The sequence below is a fragment of the Chelonia mydas genome, chromosome 6 (assembly GCF_015237465.2).
Source record: "Chelonia mydas isolate rCheMyd1 chromosome 6, rCheMyd1.pri.v2, whole genome shotgun sequence".
In the NCBI taxonomy this organism is placed as follows: domain Eukaryota; kingdom Metazoa; phylum Chordata; order Testudines; family Cheloniidae; genus Chelonia; species Chelonia mydas.
In genome coordinates, this window is record NC_051246.2 from 60,646,188 (window position 1) to 60,668,427 (window position 22,240).

Consider the following 22,240-nt stretch of genomic DNA (forward strand, 5'->3'; position numbering starts at 1 on the left):
CATCCTCCAACAAGCTGTTATTAAAATGCCAATAGGCCGGCCCCGGCCTCTCTGCACAGAGAGAGACCGTCACGGTAGCCAGGTGATGATCGGAGAATGGGGCCGGCCAGATGCTGGAGGAGTGGGCCTGTGAGAGATGGAAACGTGATAAATAGATGCGGTCCAACCGGGAGTAGCGCAACCGACGGGCCTCCACCTGGACAAAGGTGAACGTCGAGGCGTCGTCCGGGTGGTGGTCGCGCCAGACGTCCACCAGGGAGTGATGGTCCACTATCTCCCGGAGGACGTCCGCGGCGGCCGGGCACTGCTCAGTCCCCGAGCGGTCCCGCTCCTCGAGGGTTGTATTGAAGTCCCCGCCCAGGACCAGACACTCGTGAGGATCCAAAGTGCCGAGGAAGGCGGACACCTGCTGAAAGAAACGTAGCCGCTCCGGGCCCGATGTCGGGGCATAGACGTTGACAAGATTGACCACGAGCCTCTCCAAACAGACCTGGAGGTGCAGCAGGCGGCCCGGCACAGCCTCGGCGACCCCCAGCACCTCGGGCCGTAGGTTGGGGGAGAACAGGGTCGCCACTCCAGCTGTACGAACTGTGAGATGGCTAAAGTAGACCCTGTCCCCCCATTCCAGCCGCCAGCTAGCTTCGGCGGCCGGATCCGTATGGGTCTCCTGCAGGAAAATCACAGAGTACCCCCCCTCCCGAAGGAAGGAGAGCACCTGGCACCTGCGGAGACCCATCCTACAGCCCCGGGTGTTTAACGTGACGATGGTAAGGGGTTCCATGAGGAGGGCTGGGGGGGATCCTCACCGGCAGGGACTCTCGCGGTTCCCAACGGACCGCACAACAATCCGTGACCTACCCCGTAGGTAATTAGGGAGTCACGGAAGAGGCGGACCCGCTGGTAAGTCGTGGCAGCCTGCTTCCCGGTCCTTTTACCCTCCCCCATGAGGGCCCTCGCGGCCCGGAGGATGAGATGGAAATCCCCCCATCGCTGCAGGGCGAGCTGCACCTTATTACGGGAGCCCCGGACGTCCTCGAGGAACTCCCGCATCTCCTCCCGCAGCGTATGGGGGGCCGGGGCCACTAGCCCCCAGCTGTCCTCCGGAGGGATTACTGACACAGCCCCGTGGCCCACCGAAACGGGTAGACAAGGGGCAGACCCCCGACGTGGCGCCTGATGGGCTGGCGCCACGCAGCCCCCCTCAAACCCTGGCTCGAGTGGGGGCGGCGGAGGGAAGGTGGCAGCCCCTAGTGAGTCGGGACTGGGGAATACAGAAGCCGCTCCCTGGGGGCTATCCTCTAGGAGCGAGGCGATGACGGCCCCAGGGGCGGCAATGATAGCATGGGAAGTGGGGGGAACAGGGGCGGGGTTGACATCAGGGGCAGGGCAGGGATCCGGAGTGAGGGCAAGGCAAGGGTCGGATGCAGAGCCAGGGAGAGGGGCAAAGGTGGGATCCAGGGCCCCAGGAGCCAAGCCCTTGGAAAAAGGCCCCTCTCGATCAGGCTCTGGGGGGTGGGGGTGGGGCAGGGGACCCTCTATGATGCTGGGCTCTGGCACCACGGCTGGCATAATAGTCCCAGCACCGTCAGCGGGGTCCTCGCCCAGGGAAGAGATCGGTCGCCCCACGCCCTCGAGGGGCAACTCATAGGGCTCGGGTCCCAGCCGCAGTGCACCAGCGGTCGCCTCGGTGGACTCGGCGGCTAACAGCATGGTGCCACCCACGGCCGGGCAGATGGAGGAGCCCTGGGAACCCTCGGAGGCGGGAGCAAAGGTAGTGATTAGGGGAAGGGGACATGGGGAAGGCGGGGCCGGGGTGAGGTCGCTCAGATCGAGGCCCGCTAGCAGAGGGTCGTCCTCCCCCTGGGTGACTGGGGTCAGACCCAGGGCCTCGATCTCCTCATAAATGGAGGGGAGCTCTCCTTCCGCCACCCCGGAGATCTCCCCGCTAGTGCCCGAGGCGACACTCGCCCCGAGGCTCACGGGGCTTGTGGATGGTAATGGGGCAGGTGGGGCTACATCGGGGTCCTTGGGGGGAAGGGACTCTAAGGGAGGGACGGTACTGCCCTCCCGTGCTGCCACGTCTTCCCCAGCCGGCGCCAGGGGATGGTATACGCCCGTGGGCAAGGCAGAAGGCTCGGCATCGGCGCCCCCCCTTCTGGTCTTCCGGGGGGCTTCCGCATCGGTGGAAAGGAGCTGAGCTCGAGCCTTCCGCTTGCCCCGCTTCCCCTGGACTAGGGCCCAGCCCTCCATGGCATCATCGGGGGGTTGGCTAGCAGGGGTCGGGTCAGGGGGCAAGGATGATGGCTCAGGGACCGTGGGAGGCAGCGGTGGGGCGGAAAAAGGGAGGGAAGAGTCCCCCTGGGGCGGGCCCTCTCCCACGCTAGGCGGCATCCCTGCCGCACCCTCCTCTAGGGGCCCCGCCGAGTTGCAGGCAGCAGAGGCGGGGCTCTCCCGCTCGTCTGGGCGTGCTGGGGGCAGTGCCCCTTGGGCCCGAGCGGGAGCAGTGATGGACTGGATGGGAGGAGGGGCGGCTTCGGGCGCCGGGCAGCCAGGGGCGCTGGCGATGACGGGGCCAGCGCCCTGCCGGGGCTCGGGGGTCCCGGATGCCTCTCCTTGCCGGGCCAAAGGGCAGTCCCTCCGGACGTGCCCTGTCGCCCGGCAGAGGTAGCACCGGGCCTCCCCTGTGGAATAATGCACCCAGTATTGGGCCCCCTGGTAGGGGATCAAAAAGGACCCCTCAAGCACCTCTCCGTCACGCGCCGCCGGCGGCAGTTGCAGCTGCACTTGCCGGCGGAACGAGAGGACGTGACGGAGGGCGGGGTCCTTGCAGCCCAAGGGGAGAGGGCTTAAAACCGAGATGGGCTTCCCCAGGGTAGAGAGGGCAGGTAACAGGGCGGCATTAGGAAGGAAGGGAGGGACGGAAGTCAGGACCAGGCGGACGCCCAGGTCGTCCAGCGGCTCGAGGGGGACGAACACGCCTCCCACCGCCAGGCCCTTCTCCACCGCCTCCTGGGCGGCGGCCTCCAATGCCAGGAAGAAGACCACCTTCCCGTACATTTTGGAGGCCGCCACAATGGCTGTGGGCCCCACCACCCTCGCCAACGCCCGCACGTAGGTCTCCACGTGGGGCGAGGCGGGCACCAGGAGGCAACGGACGCCGTGCTTCCTGGTCATGGTGGGAAAGGGGCCCCGGCCGCTATAGATGGTAGCGGAGGCGGCGGGGGGGAGAGATGATGTAACGGTGGGCGCGGGGGCTGCCGCCACCTGGGCGTACGCCCTGGGGGCCGGGGGAGGAACACCCGCAGAGCTGGCGGAAGGAGCAGCGGGGTGGGAGGCTGCGGCCGGTGGCGGGGCCGCGGCAGTGGGGGCAGCCCCTGCCATGGAGGGCCTGGACTTTTTGGCAGGGCCCTTCCCCTTCTTCCTACCCCGGCCCTTCCCGCCGGCTGGGGGGGCTCCCCCAGAATCTAAGGGGGGGAGGGACGTGGCAGCAACGGAGGTCACCCCGGTGCCCGCCGCTGCCAGCGCCCCGGCGGGGGCGGTGCCAGATGGTTTGGTAGCGGCGGCTGAGGTAGAGGCTCGGGGGGGTGACGGAGGGGCAGGTGGGGGAGGGGTATCAGGGGCTGCTGGAGGGGCCCCACCAGTCGTATCCCCCGCCATAATGATCAGGGAGGGAGGGAAGGACACCGGGAAGAGAAGGGGAAAGGGGAAGCAGGTGAACCACTCCTCCCCGCTAGGCTGCAGGCAGGGGAGGAGGGCACCAAAGGGGATGGGCTGGACAGGGGGGTTTCCAAGGGCTTGTGGGGGACAGTCACCGACTCGGGGTAGAAAACCGGCTCCTCCAGCTGCACTAGGGGAGGGGGGTCATAACAACATTTGGGGAGTGTAGTGAGGTCGGGGCAAACTCAAACGGGGGAAGGGCACAAGCGCATGGGAGGGGACATGGGCGCACTGAATAAGGGGCCAATTGGGGTAGGGCTATCACATGGGGCGGGGGGGGAGCCAGGCTGGAAGCAGGACACGGAACCTAGGGGCTGACTTCAGAGGCAAGGGCGGGGCAAACATGCAAGGGCTGCAGAGGGAGAAGGGCGGGGCAGGCAAACAAACTGAAGTCAGCCAGGTGCTGGGGTAAAGGGGAGGGCAGAAAGGCTGCTAGGGGAAAAAGGGGGCAGGGAGCCAGGGACAAGGCTGGGGGCTGTGGAAGGGGGTTAGTCCAGGATGGGGCGGGGGGCACGTGCGCTTGCAAAAAAAAGAAAAAAAAGTCAATGCGGGCTGGCTGCCGCTGCAGGCCCCAAAGGTGGTGAAAGGGGGCAGCAGGCCCAACAAGCAGCGGAGTCCCAGAAGCAGGAGCTTGAGGCAGATGGTGAGTGTCCGCTGGGGGTGGTGGAGGGGGCAGCGCCGACGGTGGTGGTGGTGGCGGTGGTGGGGACACACTGATGGACTAGGGGGCAGGCTCCACACCACACCCCCTGAGTCCCTGCAAACACAGTCAGCACCCCCACCACAAGAGCACAGTCCAAAAGTCACTCAGCTTTTCTGGCCCCCTCCACAGTGGTCTTCGGAGTCCGTGTGCGCTCCCCCAGCAGCAGATGGCCTTGTCCCCTCCTCCTTCGGGGTCCGGCAGCTCTCAGGCAGCAGCTCGGTGGCCAGGCAGGCAGAGAGGACCCCTCACAGGTGGTGTTGATCTTCACAGCAGCGGTAGCAGCAACAGCTGGGGCAGGGGTCCCTCACTCCCCCCCCTCTGGGGAGCGGGCCAGCAGCCCCCCCCAAGGGGCTGTAGTTGGAAACGAAGCAGCAGCAGCACCCAAGGGTGGGGGGATCTAGCAGCTGGCCAGCAGCCAGGTAGGGGAGATGGTGTCCGGCCCGGCCAGGGGAGCAGCTGGAGCAGGGGCAGTAGTGGCAGCAGCAGCAAGGGCCCAAGGCCAGCAGGAGCAGCAGTCTCCCTCCAGACTAGTGGGGTACAGGAGTCTGGTAGAAGCAAATATACTGGCCACTGGATTAACAGTTTTCTGTTCCCTGACTGACCAGAGCAGGGGCTGCTCCAGGCTAATGAGAGCACCTGATTCCAATTAACCTGCAAAGAGTCAGGTGAGGCTATTAAGCTAATGTGACCACCTGACTCTAATTAAGGTCCCTCTGATAATATAAAAGGGCTCACTCCAGTCAGGCAGAGAGGAGCCAGGGGAGAGGAAGTGTGGCTGAAGGGCTGGTTAATGAAGACACTCTCAAGTCATTGGTAAGGGAGCTGGAAGGGAGAAGCAGGCGAGTTGTGGGGAAGTGGCCCAGGGAAATGTAGCAACTCTGGCAGTAAAAGGTTGGCTGCCAAGAGCTGCTACCATTAGGGTTCCTGGGCTGGAACCCAGAGCAGAAGGTGGACCTGGGTTCCCCCAACCCACCACTACAGAAACACCTCCTGGGAGGGGAAAACAGGCCCCTGTCAGGACAGGAGCTAAACTCTTTTGGTATGAGGCTGTAGGAGCAACAGAGACTGTGGGAGTTCTCTCACCAACCTCCTTGCTGGCTTATGATGAAAAGGGTGCAGTAGACTGTATCCCTGGCCCTAGAGAGAGAAGGGCTACGTGGAGGGTTGCAGTGAGCCTCTGAAGCTAGCATAAGCCACCTGGAAGCACGGGACCCATGCAGACAAGGTTGGAGCTCTGCCACAATATATATTGTTTATATGCACTTTGATATTCCTTGGGTGAATGGTATAGAAACTATATATGATTTGTTTTAAGCTTGTGTGATGGAAGAGAGCTAGTGACTCTCAGGATCTCCTTTTTTGTTCCTTCCTGTATGGGAAGCTCAGATAAGGACTTGTAAAAATATGACTGAATGATTAGGTGCTTTCTTGGCTTAGTATGTCTGCCATTGCACGGTTTGTATTTGCTCTCAGAGCAGGAAAAGCTAGAGCAGGGAATGGGAACCTTAGTGCAATGCCAGAATAGGAGGTGACTGCAGGTAATGCACTGAAAGGCAGGCTGTGTGTTTCAATCCAGTTGCTTTCCATGTGCCCACCATGCAATGTTTATATCTATTTAGTTATTTCTGGCTGCTCTAGAAAACAAGTTTCTGTTCCTCTCCTGCTGCAAAGAGGAAGTTTGAAATATCCTTTCTCCCATTCATGATGCTCATGAACCCACCTGACTATCCTTTTTTCTTTATGGTCTCCCATATTTCCTTACCCTCTCTCTCCTTTTTTCTCCTTCCTCCTTTTCTCACCCTTTCTGTTGCTAAATCTCTCATTATCTGTTTGCCTTCATAATCCTCTGGACTTTTTCTGGCCTGGTCAGTGTCAAAGTGGAAAGGTGATTGAAGTAGGTCTTCTCTGCAGACCAGACAAGGTCACATGGAGGGTTTGAATGCGTTTGCTGTATCAAGGGGTAGCCGTGTTAGTCTGAATCCACAAAAACAACAAGGAGTCTGGTGGAACCTTAAAGATGAACAGATTTATTTGGGCATAAGCTTTTGTGGGTAAAACGCCACCTCTTCAGATGTGCTATGATACACACTGTCCAATAACCTCTCCCTGTTCATTTCTCTCTCTCTGGGCTGTGATGAACCCTATGTCTTCTAAGGTTGCATGAGTCGCACTATCTCAGACACTTATGACACTTGTATTAGCTAAGCCTGACTTAAACTTGGTCTTTTTCCTAGAATAAATAGAAAGTAACCCCTTTAGTTAGATGACCAAGCTCCTGTTCAACTGCAGTGTTATCATTCACTTGGTGGCAGAGGCAGCACTATACATGCATTTTGTATCCATTACGAGGTATATTACATAGGAGGGAGGTGGCTAGTACATTCTTCTTTGGTGCCAACAGAGAAGTTATCAGGGTTCCTTCTGCAGTCTGAGATTCCTTACTCTGATGCCCACTGGAATTCTAGCAGGGTGAGCTTCCTCCCTGCAGTGCCAACTAGCAGGATACATTTACTCACTTGGTACCCCCTGGAATTCATTTCTAGCAGGATAAGCTTCCTCACTGCAATGCCACTGGAATTCTAGCAGGGTGAGCTTCCTACTTATGTCAACATGTCCCCACCAGCCAATTTGCAGAGAGTCCATAAGCCTCCTCTCGGCTTTCCACTGTTAGTAATACTTCCTCTCCTGGTAGAGCTTTTTCTGAAAGAAAGGTTGTATGGAGAGTTTGAGTGCACATACTAGGACACATGAGAGAGGCTGTTCTGAGGCATGAGCAGAGCTGAATAAAGACTAGGTCAGTGTTTGTGGGTGCATTTCATTGTTAGTTAAGTTTTGCATGTTAGAATGGCTTAATGTAGAATCTAGGTGGTAAATTACTGACAGCCAAAGGAGAGAGGGAGGGAGGACGGCAAGTGCTTTCGGCTGAGCTAGCTGCCCCAGGGAAGGAACTGAAAGACAGGCAGTTTAGTTGAAGGGAAATGAGCTATGACATTTTTAAAGAAGGTTGATGGAACAGTTTTTTCAAAGCCCTTTTCAGTCTCTTTATCTCAAAGTTCTTGGCATAGTAATGAGAGAATCTCTGAACTCTGTCTGTTCCCATGCAAATATGGGGACATGGGAGTTGGGGAGGTGCTGTGAAGCCACAAATATTTACTTGCCAATTGAGCTGCACTGGTAAAGGTGAATAGGCCATTAGCACAAGGAGTCAGGAGACCTGTTTTCTATTCCCAGCTCTGTTAGTTACTTGGTGTGTGATCTTGGGTAGGTTAATTGAGGAGGCTGATAATACTTATTCATATTTGTGCAGTGATTTGCAATCTATGGGTGAAATGGGCTATGTAAATGTTGGGCATTATAGACTGGTTGGTTTCTGCCAGGTGCATAAGACCTCAAATATTCTGCAGGCTGCATTTCATGTTCCTGTCCAAGTAATACCTTGGTATTACTACTTGATTCTTGCAAACAGCACCAAGTTAGTGTCATCTGCATATTTAATTCACATGCTGTTGCCACCAGCACCCTTTGGGGCTAACTCTACTCCCTGCACTATCCCAGGGACACCTCTCCCTGCCTCCATTTATCCCTAGCTTACACACCTATAGCCAATGTCAGACCACCTAATGGTGCTACCATGCAACTCAACTTGAGTTAAATTTACAGGTCAGACTTTAGGAGGTCCATCATTGTATCATATACTTTACTTCTACAGCACTCTGCATGAAGGACCTGATCCAAAGCCCATTGTAGTCAGTGAAGTTTTTGTATTGGCTTCAGTGAATCAGGCACTGAATGAATACAGCTGAACTGAAGGAGTCATAAGGTCCTTATTCCATACTTTTGAATTCTATCGGTCTGATTCTGCTTTCAGTCCAGATTTAATCAGATAGCTTCAGGATTTACACAAGTGTAACAATGCTGTATTGCTACTCTTGCTTTCTATATTCCAGACTGAAAATAAAAAGATTTGTTCCTTATGAACCCAACGGATGAACTGAAGTGGGATTCACAAGAGGACCTGGACACTGCAACACTGATCAACATGGCACCTAGAAAACCACAGGAACAACATTGATTCACAAAGCCAAGTTAGGCACCTAGACTCAGTATACAATGAATGTGGGGAGAGAGGCACCTTAGAATGAGACGCAGAAAAGCCAGCATCCTAATTGGGGGGCTGCCTAAGCTACCCAGTGGGAGATGTCAACAACATACTGTGTCCTAAGCTCTGCCCTTCTCACAGAGCCAAACCCCTATCTCTGTTTAGTGATCCACAAATGGGAGCCAGTCAGGAAGCTTAGGCGCCTAAGGCGTTTCTTGCAGGAATGAGTTAGGCACCTGCCTTGCTCCATACAAAATAGCCAGAGGAGACCTAACTTCTAGCCCAGTGGTTAGAACACTCACCTGGGATGTGGGAGATGCAAGTTCAATTTCCCCCTCTCTGCCAGAGGGTGAGAGAATTTGAACAGCGGCCTCCCACCTCTTAGGCAAGTGCTATAACCAGTGAGCTATTGACTAGACTGATGTGGGGTTCCCTCAGTCTCCCCTGTGAAAGTTGTTCCATGGTGGGTAAATAATGAAAGAGAGGTAGGAGCTGGAGAACTGGGTCCTGGAGTCTCCCATCTGCCAGGTGGGTGCCTTAACACTGGACTACAGAGTCATTTTCATCTTTCTCTGGCCCAGCGACTGTTCTGCTGTGGATAAAGACTTAAATAGTCATTGAGTCTCCTGCGAGGTGGGAGACCCCTGTTCAAATCCGTCTCCTCCTCTAGCCGGGACTGAACCTGGATTTCCCACATCCAAGGCAGGTGTTCTTACCACTGGGCTAAAAGTAATGCGGTGGGAGGGGCACCTCTTCCAACCGGACTTTTGAGTGGGACCTAATTCAGTAGGTGACCTCTGAGCACACCTACTGAATCTGGCCCTGCACATGACATAGGTGGACAAATGCCTGTCTTCCCCCAGTTTGTGAATTGCCCTGGGGCTTAGGCAAGAGATAGGTGTTTGGATGCCTATAGGGAGGCAGCAGTGTGCCTGCTCAGAGGTAGAGACATAGGTATTGAGGGAACTTGTACTCTGAAAATGTAGGTACTGAGTGAGTTTAGGAGCCTACAGGATTTGGTAGGAGTCTTGTGGATTGCAGTGGAGCCCAAACTGGGACTCGGGTGCCTAAGTACCTTTGTGAATCTGGGCTTGAGTCCCGTCCCTACTCCATCCCCAAGAGAACAAACAGACCCGGAGTCAGTGTCAAAACTTAACCCCTTCCTGGGCTTTGCAACTCAATAACACAAGATAAACCTCTACCCAAGCTTGTTCCTTAGGTATGGCTGTCCCTAGGATTGCACCCTGGGCAAAGTTCCTTCTGTCCCCAAAAGACACTCCCACCTCCATTATATCCAGGAGGGATTTAACATGCTGCATCTGTCCCAGTGAGCCAGCAGAACTTCAGCCGCTTTACGCAGGAAACTAACACCTGCTAACTGGGGGGGACAATAGAAGACCATTGTTGCTCCTTTGTGTTTAAAGTTAGATTTTCTGGATGGTGTTAGCACGGATTGCTCCTTCGTCCATTTGAAAGAATAGTATCATATTTGTTTTTCCCAGTCCTTTGGCACCTGTCCTGTTCTCTGTGAATGATGGAAAATAATTGTCACAGGTTCAGTATATTTATCAGTATTTATTAGCAAATTCCCTTATGATATCCCCCAGGCCTGTAAACATTTTAGTTTTTCCAAGTAGTCCCTTTACCCGCTTTTTATAAACCTGGTAAAATTTTTGCCCCCTTTCGCTTATCCTGAGTGCCAGAAGGTGGTCTGAAGAACTTATGGGGTGTATCAGATTGCACTATTGATGCCGTTATGCACAAAGAAGGGTCTGATTTAACAGTATTTTAACTGTTAATTTTAATATGACCCAGAGTAGTGCCTAAAGGCCCCAAACTGAGACTGAGGCTCCACGGTGCTAAGTATTGTACAAACACTAGTAAGAGACAGTCCCTTCTCCGGAGAACTTACGGTCTAAATAGACAAAGAGTGGGAGGGGAAGAGGTACTGAGAGGTGAAGGGACTTGCACAAGATCACGCAGCTGGCCAGTGACAGAGCTGCAGATAGAGCCCAAGTCTCCTGTGCGCTGTCAGCTGTATTAGGCTGCCTTTCAATGCATAATGTGATGATTATAGTTAAATATATGATCAATATTTTTACGCAACATCTCTTGAGGATACATTATTTTTCTGAGAGAAGAGGAAGGAGAAAAGGTGCAAGAGAGGAGGAGAATATGGGAAGAAAGAGGGGGAAAATAGAGAGGAAAATAGAGAGAACACAGAAGAAGGAGAGAAGAGGAGGAGACAGAGGTAGCTATTTATTCAGCACATTCTTCAGCCATCTGGACCTGTTGGCCTGGCCCCACTTGGACAGGCTCTCAGGTTTATCCACAGCATGATGTAATCTCCACTGTCCAGCTTTGATTTTTTTCGCTGCTCTGGATAGCCTCTTAGCTGGCGCATGTCTGGGGTGGGCACTTTGATTTCCTGTTTCTATTTGTGGAGTTCTCCTGGCTGGTCCTCAGTAGTTCTGCAAACTGAGAAACTGCACACCATTTTGCTGACAGCTTTGTCACCTTGGGAGCCAGATCCTTGCACAAAGTGTGTGCTGGCTTGAACAACATCTTGGTGTGGAAGTAGGATGATCCCTCTGGATAATGTTTGGAACATTCTTGCTCAGCCCTGGAGCAGGTCTCCCTTAAGCACCAACAAAGATAGTGACTGTTGAGAATCTTGCATTCCATTCAAGTTGTGCAGCTTGTGGACTTCCCCTGTTGGTACGAGGCACAATTTACTTGATCCAACAGTCCTCCCCCAGTGGAAGTGAAGGAAGAGGCTATGTGTGATCTCAGTCACCAATTCTAGTATGCTGGGGCTCAATCATAAAGTCTTCACTGCTCTGGAAATCAGCCGGACTTGCAAGGGATGGTGGAAAAGGGAGAAGCCTGGATTAATGCATTGTTTGATACTGCCCACTGTGCTAAGTGTTTATCCTACCCTGTCCAGGAGAAGCTATCTGTGGTGAACTGCTAGCATCAGGGCCATCAGCCCTCAAGCCCCCTCATTTGGTACCACTCTTTGTATACACTATATCACAGAGTAATGTGGTGGTTTGATTTTCATTCATTTGCAGCAGTGTGGTCCAGTGGATAGGTCCTAGGTCTCTGTTTTCATCCTGACTTTGCCACTGACTATGTGTAACCTGGGGCAAATCATTTCTCTTCTCTGTGCTGCAGTTTCCTACTCTGCAAAATAGAGAAAATGATGCCCTCCCACACCCACCTCTTCAAAGTGCTTTGGGATCTTTAAGTGAAAAGGCCCATCTAGATGCACAGTGTTGTTGTTTCTGTTTTGAGTAAATTCAAGGAGAGGCAAATGGTACAGAGTTTATCCCTGTATCCTCTTCCAGATCTGAAGAAATGGAGCAACACCCAGAGGCATGGGCATAGATGAGCTTGTGGATGCTTTGGGCTTGAAGAAAAGATTTCCCTCACGGAGTAATATAGCTGCAACCAGTGCCCAGCCTTGCCATGCTTATACTACAGTCCTGCTCAAGGACATGTTGACCTCAGCTCTGATTCAAGAGATGTAGACAGCATTGGGGTGAATCAGTAAGCAACAGTTTGATGACAGCACATGATGACTTCTTACCTATGACTCCTGCTCCTGGCCATGTCCTTTATTCTTGCTTTCTCCAGGGATTCAGGGCTGGGGTTGTTGAGTACATGACCTGTTCAGCCTCTGAGTGACACTTTGTCTAGTTAAGATGCCACATTGACTGACTGTGTCTAGAGGGAGCAGTGCTTTGCTCTCATTGCTGGATAATGTGCTGAAGGGTGGTCCTGTGCATGAGGGTAAGGCATGTTCTGCCTGGAGGCAGGAACTGATCCTTGCTGAGCGAGAGAGGAGCTGAGGAAAGATGACCGCCTCTGAAAATCAAGCACCTCTTCTGGGAGTGGGCCAAGGATTTTGAGTCACTGCTTTAGCTGGTGGCAACAGAGACAGTTTCATGCCTGGGCTCTTTTATGTCTGGGACAGAGAGAGAGAAAACCACCCCTTGCCACTCAGAGGGCCACCAGAAACAGTAATAATAATTAATGGAGAGATTCACAAACTCACTGCCTGCTCCATAAATAAAACCTGAGGAAAACTCAAACTCTGCAAAAAAAAAAAAAAAAAAAAACTAGAGAGAATAGAGGAAAGAGTTGGTGAGAATGAAAGCCAAAGACTGCATGTCAGCTGCAGTGTGGGGAGCTCCTTCCAGCTGGCCCCAGTTCAAAGGAACAGTTTTTATTGTCCAAGAGCATTTCCAAAACTCCATTCAAACTCTACAGAAAATTAACCCAAGATGCAGGGTGAGATTTATCACCCAATTAATGAGGGTAGGACACCAGAATTAGACAGAGGCATGGAGGGAGGGGAAGATGTGTGTACCCTCTTTGAGAGGCAGAGGAGGAAAAATAAGGAACAAAGCAGGGGAGAATCAGTCCCCAGAGGTTTAAATTAAGAGTGATCACATCAGAAGAATTCTTACAGAATAGTGAATGGGTTCCATGAACCTCCAGTTGAGATCCTGGAGTCACAAACTAATATACTGGAGCACAAACTTGACAAGTTGTAGAATTTAATAAATGAAAAGAGTTTCATACTTAGGAAAAGCCATCTGCTCTTTGGGGGCCAGAAGGGGAATATTTTGTTGGTCGTGCCTTTTTCCTGCAGATTAGTTATGGATTTGTCTGTCTCCTTTGGCACAAAACAATCCCAGACACACTGGGCCTGTCACTGCTTCCAGTTCTATATGGCTATATAACTATTTAACTGTGTACTATCTGAAAGAATGTTGGAAAGCCAAACCACTGGGGACTCTGCTTTAATTTTCCAGGGCTCAAATAATCGTTACCTCTGCATTTTCCACATCACTGTTGACCATTTCACACCAAACTTTCTTGTTGTCCCAGAGGAGTTGCTTGGTTCTATCTGTGATCTATTTATCTTAAAATCCAAATACCAGTAATATATTAATTAATCTTTAAACCAATGGTAAAATTTACCTAAATGGCTAGATCCTACTGTCATTGAAATAAATGTCAAAACTCCCATTGACTTTAATGGAAGGAATATTGTATCCATCGTTAGCAAAATAATCCACTAGGAGCGGTAACCCCAGGCTGTTGCACTGGTTAAGAGGGGACTTGATTATGATCTACAGATACCTACATGAGGAGAAGATCTCTGATAGAAGAGGTCTCTTTAATACCACAGACAAAGGCATAACGAGATTCAGTGGCTGAAAACTGAGGATAGCCAACTTCAGACTAGAAGTACTGCACAATTTTTAAGTGAGGGTGATTCACCATTGGAACCGTTTACCCAGGGACTTGGTGAATTTTCCATAACTGGAAGTCTTTTAAAATAAAGATTAGAGAGTTTTCCAAACTATGTGCAGTAGCTCGACTACAAGTAATGGGCTGAATGAAATTCTATGGTGTTTGTTATGCAGGAGGTCAGACTAGATCAGTGGTCCCCAAACTTTTTACCTCACGCCCCCCCTTTACCTCTGTACATGCCCCGCCCCCCAAGCCAAATTTTGGAGCCGGGGCTGGGAGCGGGGACATGGTCGGGGCCAGGCTGGGGCTGAAGCCAAGGGCTGGGGCCGCAGCAGGAGGCAGGTTGGGGGCCAGGAGTGGGGTACGAACTGTGGCTGGGGGCTGGGCTAGGGCTGCGGTAGAGACAGGGTTTGGGCCTGAAGCTGGGGCTGGGAGTGGAGCCATGGCCAGGCCAGCTGCCAGGGTCACCAGGGTTGCCAACCCTCCTGGGTTGGCCGGAGGTCTACCAGAATCAGCATCAATCTCCTGGTGACTATTGAAAGCAATCTGGGAGATTTTAATAGGCCACTAAAAGTCCAGTCAGCAGGGCTAAAGCAGGCTCCCTGCCCAGCTCCACGTGGCTCCCAGGAAGTGGCGTCATGTCCCTCCAGCTCCTAGGCACACGGGTGGCCATGGGGTCTCCACGCACTTCCCTGGCCCTGAGCGCTGACTCCGCAGCTCCCATTGGCCGGGAACCATGGCAAACAGGGGCAGCATGCAGAGCCACCTGGCCGCCCCTGAGCCTAGGAGCCGGAGAGACATGTTGGTTGCTTCCAGGAGCCGCCCAAGGTAAGTGCTGCCTGGCCGGAGCCTGCACCCCTCACCCCATCCCACACCCCAGCCCTGAGACCCCTCCCATATCCAAACTCCCTCCCAGAGCCTGCACCCCTGCCACAGCCCTGAGCCCCCTCCTGCACTCTGAACCCCTGGGCCCCAGCTTGGAGCCTCCTCCTGCACCCCAAATCCCCAAGCCCCATCCCAAAGCTTGCACCCCCAGCAGGAATCCTCACCTCCTCCCACAACCCAACCCCCTGCCCCAGCCTGGAGCCCCCTCCCAACCCCTCAGCCCCACCTACGGCACCCAGCCCATGAAAGTGAGTGAGGGTGGGTGAGAGTGAGCGATGGAAGAAGGGGGAATGGAGTGAGCAGGGGGCAGGGCCTCAGAGAAGGGGCTTGGCAGGGGCGGGGCAGCCAATGCAACAGGACTCTCTCCAGCTGAGTAGAGGGACCAGTGCCCCTGATCTGAGGGGAACAATGCCTTTTTCATGGAACTATGGATTTCCCCCATCCTCCTGCTCTCACCAGTTAGCACCACAGCATTGCTTGTGGTTGAGAATGGAATTAGCCTTGGGGTTTTCCCCCAGCTTGCCCCAGCAGTGAACAGCAACCTGACCTAGAGGGACCATCACCTTGCTGAGGCTAAGAAGGAAAGTCACTTTATCCTGCTTTTTCCAGACTCTCACTTCTCCAGCTCTGATGCTGAGGTGAAAATGATACCCTGAAAGTACGAGTTAAAGTTAAATTTCCTATCTGTTTTTCAGGGCACAGACTTTCCATTGGGTTACTGGCAGCAGGTCAGAAATCTCCATTCCAAGCCGAGTCACTTTGAAAACAGCCTGTGCCCAGAAGTATGAACATTGCAGAGCTAGAGACACAGTCACCTCCCCCTCCAGCCTCACAGAGAGCTCCCCCCTTGCCGTGATGCCTGTGCATATCACAGCCTTAAAGCCATAAACAATTTAGCAGCTGGTGAGACCCTGTTCAATCTGTTAGTTACATAAACATGCTGGGGGCAGCTCCTTCTCAGTCTGCCTGCCCATTGAAGAGTTTTCCAGCAGCATGGCTTGATTTCTCTCACGATTTTAGGTGAAAGCCTCTCACCTGCGAATCACAAGTTCTCTCTTTTCTGGTCCAGACTTTCTTGGTCTGGGGTTGCCCTTCATGAAGGATCAGGGTTCAAAGCCATCAGTAGCATGTGGTGTTAACACCTGAGCTTTCTGAACTGAATAGTGTAGTGCTATTTGCCACCTCAAAAGCCTGCTTCCTCCATTGCTCTTCTGGGACCTCCTCTTTGGCAGGATAGGGATTGTTTCTGATTTCACTCTTTGGGTATTGAGAGAAACGGTTTGAATGAGATAAATGAATCTAATGATACAGGAAAAACAAATTTGCCTCCCCAAACAGTCTCCCTCTATCTCCTAGGCCTGTGTTCATACTGTATTGTGTCCCTCCTTCCCCACACTGTGTGGAACGACAGGCTCATAGGAACATGGGAATTGCTGTACCAGATAAGATCATTGGTCCACCTACTCCAGAAGCCTAGCTCCAATATCAGCCAGTACCTAATGCTTCAGAGGAAGATGCAAGAAGTGACAATTATGGAATAAGCTGTTCTTAAGGGAAGTTTCTTCCTAACCCCATCAGCTAGTGGTTGGTTTATGCACAGAAGAGGGAAGCTGTATATCTTTATCTTATTTTTAATACTACCTAATGTAACTGTCGATGTTCTCATATCCATACAAATGTCTAATCCTCTGAACCTTATTAAGATCTTGGCCCCATTGATATATTGTAGCAGTGAGTTCCACATGCTATTTTTCACTGAGTAAAAGAAATAATTCCTTTTATTTGTTTGAAGGAAACGGAAAGACAACACATTTTAAAGTCTCCACCTACCTGAATTATAATAAGCGAATAGGAGCTCCTGATTTACCTTTATTAGAACATCCATTATTTTGTACACCTCTAACATATCATCTCTTGTGTCTTCCCTAAGCAGTCCCAATTTTTTCAATCTCTCCTCATATGAAACTCTCTCCAGACCTCTAATCACTTATGTCTACACTGTCATTTACTGTCTCTGGACTCTTCTTATTCTGCCCTATCCTTTTGGCAACAGGGTGGTAAGACTTGAACACAATATTTCAGATGACACCCTACTATTGATTCAGAAGCTGGCAATTATTATTCTCTGTATTATTGCCCATCCTTTACCTCAGGTATCCTAACACTTTGATTGCTGCTATTCATCAGGCAGAAGTTTTCCTTAAGTTCTCTGGGCAGACCTGCAGGGTTTGTCTGTAGGTTTGCAGTTTGGGGGCTGGCTTCTTTTGCAGGCTGCATAGTGACATTTTATGCAGATGTGCATCACAACTGAAATCTGATTGCTGTTTGGCTGCTGTGTCTTTGAGAGCCCTTGGGAGGGAGCTTTTGGGGATTTTTTTTTTAAGGGAAAGTGTCTTGGAGGAGATGAAGATATAGTAGAGTTGGATTTGAAAGACAGGCACTTCCTATGAGCTGATGAATTGTTAATAAGGATAATCCCGATCCTTACGTTCCTCTAGTTTTTCATTGCAAACCATGCCAAAGCACTCGACTAACTACACAGCCTCACCATCACAGAGCCACCTTGGGGTGGGATGCATGAGCCAACCAACACACTTAGTACAAGAGAGAGGGGAGGAGAAATTTTGGCAAAAGACATCAAGCTAAACCCCATATCTAACCAAAAGAGCTCTGGACTCTCCCATGGCCACAAACAGAACTGTGCTTTTTAAGATCTCATCACACACAGTAGCATAGAATTCACATTATCTGCTCCTAAAGACGGATGGCTCAGTTGACCCCCTTCTGCATTTACACTTGGGATTCTAGTGAGTCTGTTAAAAACCTTTTGTTGAGACTGTTAAGCTACCCCTAAGAGCTAGGGCATCTGCATTAACCCTAGTGAGGGGGCTGATGAGTGGTGTTGAGTATTACAAATGTGTTTCCTCTTTAAGCTGTTGCTGGCATTAAGTCTCTGCCAGGGCCCGGACTAGTAAGGGGATAGAGTGTAATGAAGTATCTGTGGGGGTTTCTGTAGTCTCATTATGGGGTGCTCCACAGAGAAACACAAGTCATTCTGCAGAAGCTCTGCTCACAAGAGCTGATTGAGATAGGAATATACTATTGGCATTAATAGCCAAAAATAAAGAATGCTAGAATTTTTAATTAGCAGATGTCTTGAGTTCTCAAAGCTCAAGTCTTCACAGCTAAACCCTATAAAGGCAAGACTCCTGTATAACCAAAGTGGGGTTACACTCCTAACTTTAGGGGAGGGAACACTCCCATTTGTCTAAATGCTTCTCTTTGGAATAACAGGGTTGTGCTCCCTCAAGTATGTGGGTCAAGTTCTGCTCTGACTTTATACCCCATTAGGCTACTATGAGTTGTAATCCAGGGCAGAATTCTGGCTTTTGTTGTGTATGTACTATATATGGAGTGAAGGTAGAAGGAAAGAGCAGGGATTCCTTCTTCTGTCCTTCAGGATGCTGATGACTGGAATGGAGACTTCCCTGTCTCTGTTCAGGACTCTGCAGACTCAGCTAGTTCCTTGCAGCCAGCAAACTAGACTTTCCAGCTATATTCACTGTACAAAGAGCATATGGGCCTTGTCTGCATTAGAGAAATTTGGCTTAGGTTCGGTGCAAGTGTTCCCCATGGTGCACAGGTGATCATACTACTGTGATACCAATCCTTTTGGTACCTTCAGGTTGGGGGGCTCTGCCCCACACCCACAGCATCACACACCTACCACGATGCTTTTAGCCTCTTGGATACTCGCAGTTTCTGGGGTTCTGCTCCTTGCAGCAAAATCAACATGGCCAGTTGTAAAACACATTTACACAAAGCAAGCTAAGCCCAAATGTGAGGGAGATGTTGGTGGACCTAGATTTCCCTAAAAAAGAAAGAGTACTTGTGGCACCTTAGAGACTAACCAATTTATTTGAGCATAAGCTTTTGTGAGTAGCTCACAAAAGCTTATGCTCAAATAAATTGGTTAGTCTCTAAGGTGCCACAAGTACTCTTTTTCTTTTTGCGAATACAGACTAACACGGCTGCTACTCTGAAACCTAGATTTCTCTGGGACTGTAATAGCAGGCATTTTTAGTGCCTCTGTTGGGGATACTGGGAGATCCAATCAGAGTGTGATTTATACATTTTCCTTATTCCTTTTGCTTTTGGGACAAAAACATAAAGTTAAAAAACAAACCCAACCACCCCGAAGTGCCTGGTTGTCTCTCAAAATTCCTCCCCAATGAAGGATGTGAAAAGTTTAAGGTTAGCATTGCATGACTGATTCTGGACACATGGTTTTGATGTGGTCTGTAGTGTGTGTGTAAAATATTGTGCATTCCATCAGCTGATTTTTCCACTGGGGGTTATGAGGGAGGCGGTGAATAGTAAACTTCTGTGTCTGCCGCAGATGGAGATGCAAACTGTGGAATGAGTGAGTACCAAAGTGCTAAGTCGACAGAGCTCCCAGACTGGAATTGTCACTTTTAGACACTCATTAAAAACAGCCAGAGAGAACTAGGCAAAAAGTCAGAAACATGAAGGGATGAGGTATTGAGACCAACACAAATCACACTGAGAATCAGAGTCTGATTCCTAGTTAGGTCTGATACATGGGGACTGGGTGCATCAGTAACCTGGAAGAATCTCATGTGAAGCATAATTTGAGATGGTTTGGGGATTCTGGTACCGGGTCTGTGAGCTCCAGTGTTTGAGCAGCAAGCTGGGTCAGAACACAGAAAGCTTTGGCACCAGAACTAAAAGGTGGTACTGGAATCCAGATAACAAACTGGTATTTCATGGGTGGCCTGGGGCTGAGAGCAGGGGCTGCAGACAGGCAAGCACTGGGACCTTGTACAGATTGTATGTGTGTGACAAGTTCAAAACACTTGCAGGTGTGCTCTGGACTTGAATCCTTAAAAAACAAAACCACAAGAAAAAAACACCATAAAGCAAGAGTGTGTGGCAGCACTGAAGTCTGGTATAGGTCCAGCAGGGAAAGAATCTGAACTGGATTGCTATGCCTCCCGCCCACCCCAATCTCATGCCTGGATTAACTATTTCATGTTTGTACAGGACAAATGAGGAAAGGCTTGTACTGTATGATTATTATTTGTATGAATGTCCTCTGAATGCAGCCCCAGGGAAAGAGAACTAGAATTGGGTTCTGTGACCATCTGAGTGTAGCTTTGGAAGAAGGCGGCACTGATGTGGGTTTGTGTGAAGTGACATTTCTAACATTCTCTTGCATTGGGTCAAGTTAGTGGGAGTTGGGAATTGAGTAACCCAGGGAGTGTTCTCTATGGAGTGGGGCAGTCACCCTCCCGTCTTCCGTATTTCCTTTATGATAGCAACACGTGCTCCCAGATGCCCTGGGCTTCAGACTGCCACACATGATCCAGGTTGATTTGTAATTGGTTTTAGGGAAGCAGTTGGAGACCAGGGATTGTTCTGTTTAGATCAACCATGTCTAGATCCCAGTGTCTGCCAGGAAACTCAGAGCTAGCCATGCCGGTTTGAAGAGTTGGGCTGCCGAGTTAGTTTTAGCAGTTTGCAGCTGGTTAGTGGATCTGTTGTATGAATCTGTGTGGCTCCATTCCCACTCCACCCCTACACAAACACAATGACTCAAAGGCACAGACTCATGGGCCTTGGGGAGGCCAAGGTCTCTTTGTATGAAAATGAGGCAATAGCTTGTCTGACCATGAAAATACTGTGCACCAACTACATCTCCCCAACAGGCTCTGAATTCAGGCTGCGGGCAGCAGCAGTTCTCTGTAGCAATACCCCCATGCTGTGCGTGGGGACCTGCTGGGCTCGCCTGTTTTATCACACTATGATTCACAGCACAGACGGCTGGAACATGGAACTCTGAAGCAAAAGGGAGGAGAATTTCCTCCCCTTGGACACTTGCCCCACTTGCTTGCTGAAGGCTGGATTTCTTCATTTCCCCCCTTAATCCCACCCTGTGAAGGGTTGTGCCCCATTCTGGTTCTAGGTGGCTAGGGGGAAGTGGCACCCTATTTATAAGAGGTAGTGATGACTCCGTGAGGTGCTCAGCTACTATAGTGGTGAACGCGATACAGAAACCCCGAGAGGTGCTTGTGCCCCATTCTGCTTTCCCCAGCTCACGCTCACCCCGGGCAGAGCATCCGCACAGGCCTATGCACTACCCGAGCCCCGGCGTGAGATCCGGGGGGGTGGCACAAGCCTTGCGCGGGCGGACGGGCTGCCCGCCGGGGGTCCCTCGCACCCTCTGACTCCAGGAGCCGGCGTGACAAAGGCAAAGAGCGCTGGGGGACCGGCTGGCTGCGGTGACAGCGGCCCTGGGACCAAAGGGAACGCAGAGCGCCGGTCGCTCCCCGCCCCAAGCAGGCCCCGCAGGGCAGCAGCAGGAGCGCGTCGCCCAGCACAACCTCCGTTCTAACCCTGCACTCCTGTGGATCGACACAGCTCATCCTCGCCGCACAGCTGCTCGGCGGGCAGGCGCTTCCCCATTGGCCCTCGGTCCCTCGCAGCTGTCCAATGGGCGACAAGCTTCCTCACTGTGTTCTGTAGAGGGCCTTTCGGGACGTAGGTTAACCCTTTGCCCGCCCCGGGGCTGGGGTGGGTTCCAGCAGGGCTCCTGCAGCTCGCTAGCCCTCCCTACCGCCCGTTTCCCCTTGCGTCCTGTTCTTGCCCTCCTTTCCTCTCCCCCTCCTCAGCTTTCCTTCGCCCCCTGGCACCAGCCTGCCGCCCTTCTCTTATAGGCACAAAGCGACAGAGCTGCGAGGTGGGAATGACCTGGGTGCTAGCCCCAGCGCACGATTGGTCGCCACAGTCTCTCCTTCTGTGTCTGGTCCAGTGTTAAACGTCTCAGGTGCAGGGTCTCCCGCCGTCCCTCTCGGTCTGAGTGGGAGGCTGAAGTGGCCCAACGCCCCCAGGCAGAAGAAAGGTAGCCTGCCCATGTTCCAAGGGAGGCACTAGCCTAGAACTTGAGTTTGATTCCCTGGGCCATCACAGATTTCCTGTGTGATCTTCGGCTAGTCACTTAGGCTATGTCTACCCAGAACCTTGGTAGCAGTTTGCGGGGAGGGATGAGGCTCCCACCCCTTTGCTCTTCCTCTTCCCCCAGAGGACCCACCCCCTGGCCAGGCAGAAAGCTGGAGCTGGGCAGTGGTAAGAGCTGCCCGGGGAGCGTGGGTGCGAGCATATGTGGGCAGCCCTAGATCCTCCACCAGCCCTAGATCCTCCCTAGCCTGGGTCCCTACCCTCAGGGTATGCTGCCCAGGGCAAATGGAGGGTCTCGTAGTGAGGGGGGGCTAAGGGAAGAGGCTGGTGACCCTGGCAGCAGCTGTGCTTCGTGGTGGGGGAGCTGACTGACATGTCTGACCGAGGCTTGCAGTTTGGGTGGGCAATGCAGCCCCATGCCCCCCAAACTATGCCCATGTTAAAAAATGGGAGGGCCATGCTCCCCACCCCCCACCACGGTTCCAGTGCCCCTGCAGTGAGGCACTGCTTAAGTGAGTAAAGACTCACCAGAACCTTAGGATATGTATGGCTCTCTACATGCCCAAGCAGTGCCTTCCCCCATCTACATT

The 22,240-nt window shown here is 52.0% G+C and overlaps 1 protein-coding gene across 3 annotated transcripts in view; it reads left to right on the forward strand.

Moving 5' to 3' along the window:
- Positions 1-22,240, forward strand: part of CREB3L1 (cAMP responsive element binding protein 3 like 1) — a 70,556-nt gene that overhangs the window by 14,169 nt on the left and 34,147 nt on the right. The window contains exon 1 of one of the 3 annotated variants that reach the window (XM_043549987.1): positions 21,543-21,594. The exons of the other annotated variants lie outside the window; for them this stretch is intronic. The gene's annotated coding sequence lies outside the window, so the exon portion shown is untranslated. Of the gene's footprint in view, positions 1-21,542; positions 21,595-22,240 lie in introns of those variants that run through there. 3 annotated transcript variants of the gene reach the window in all.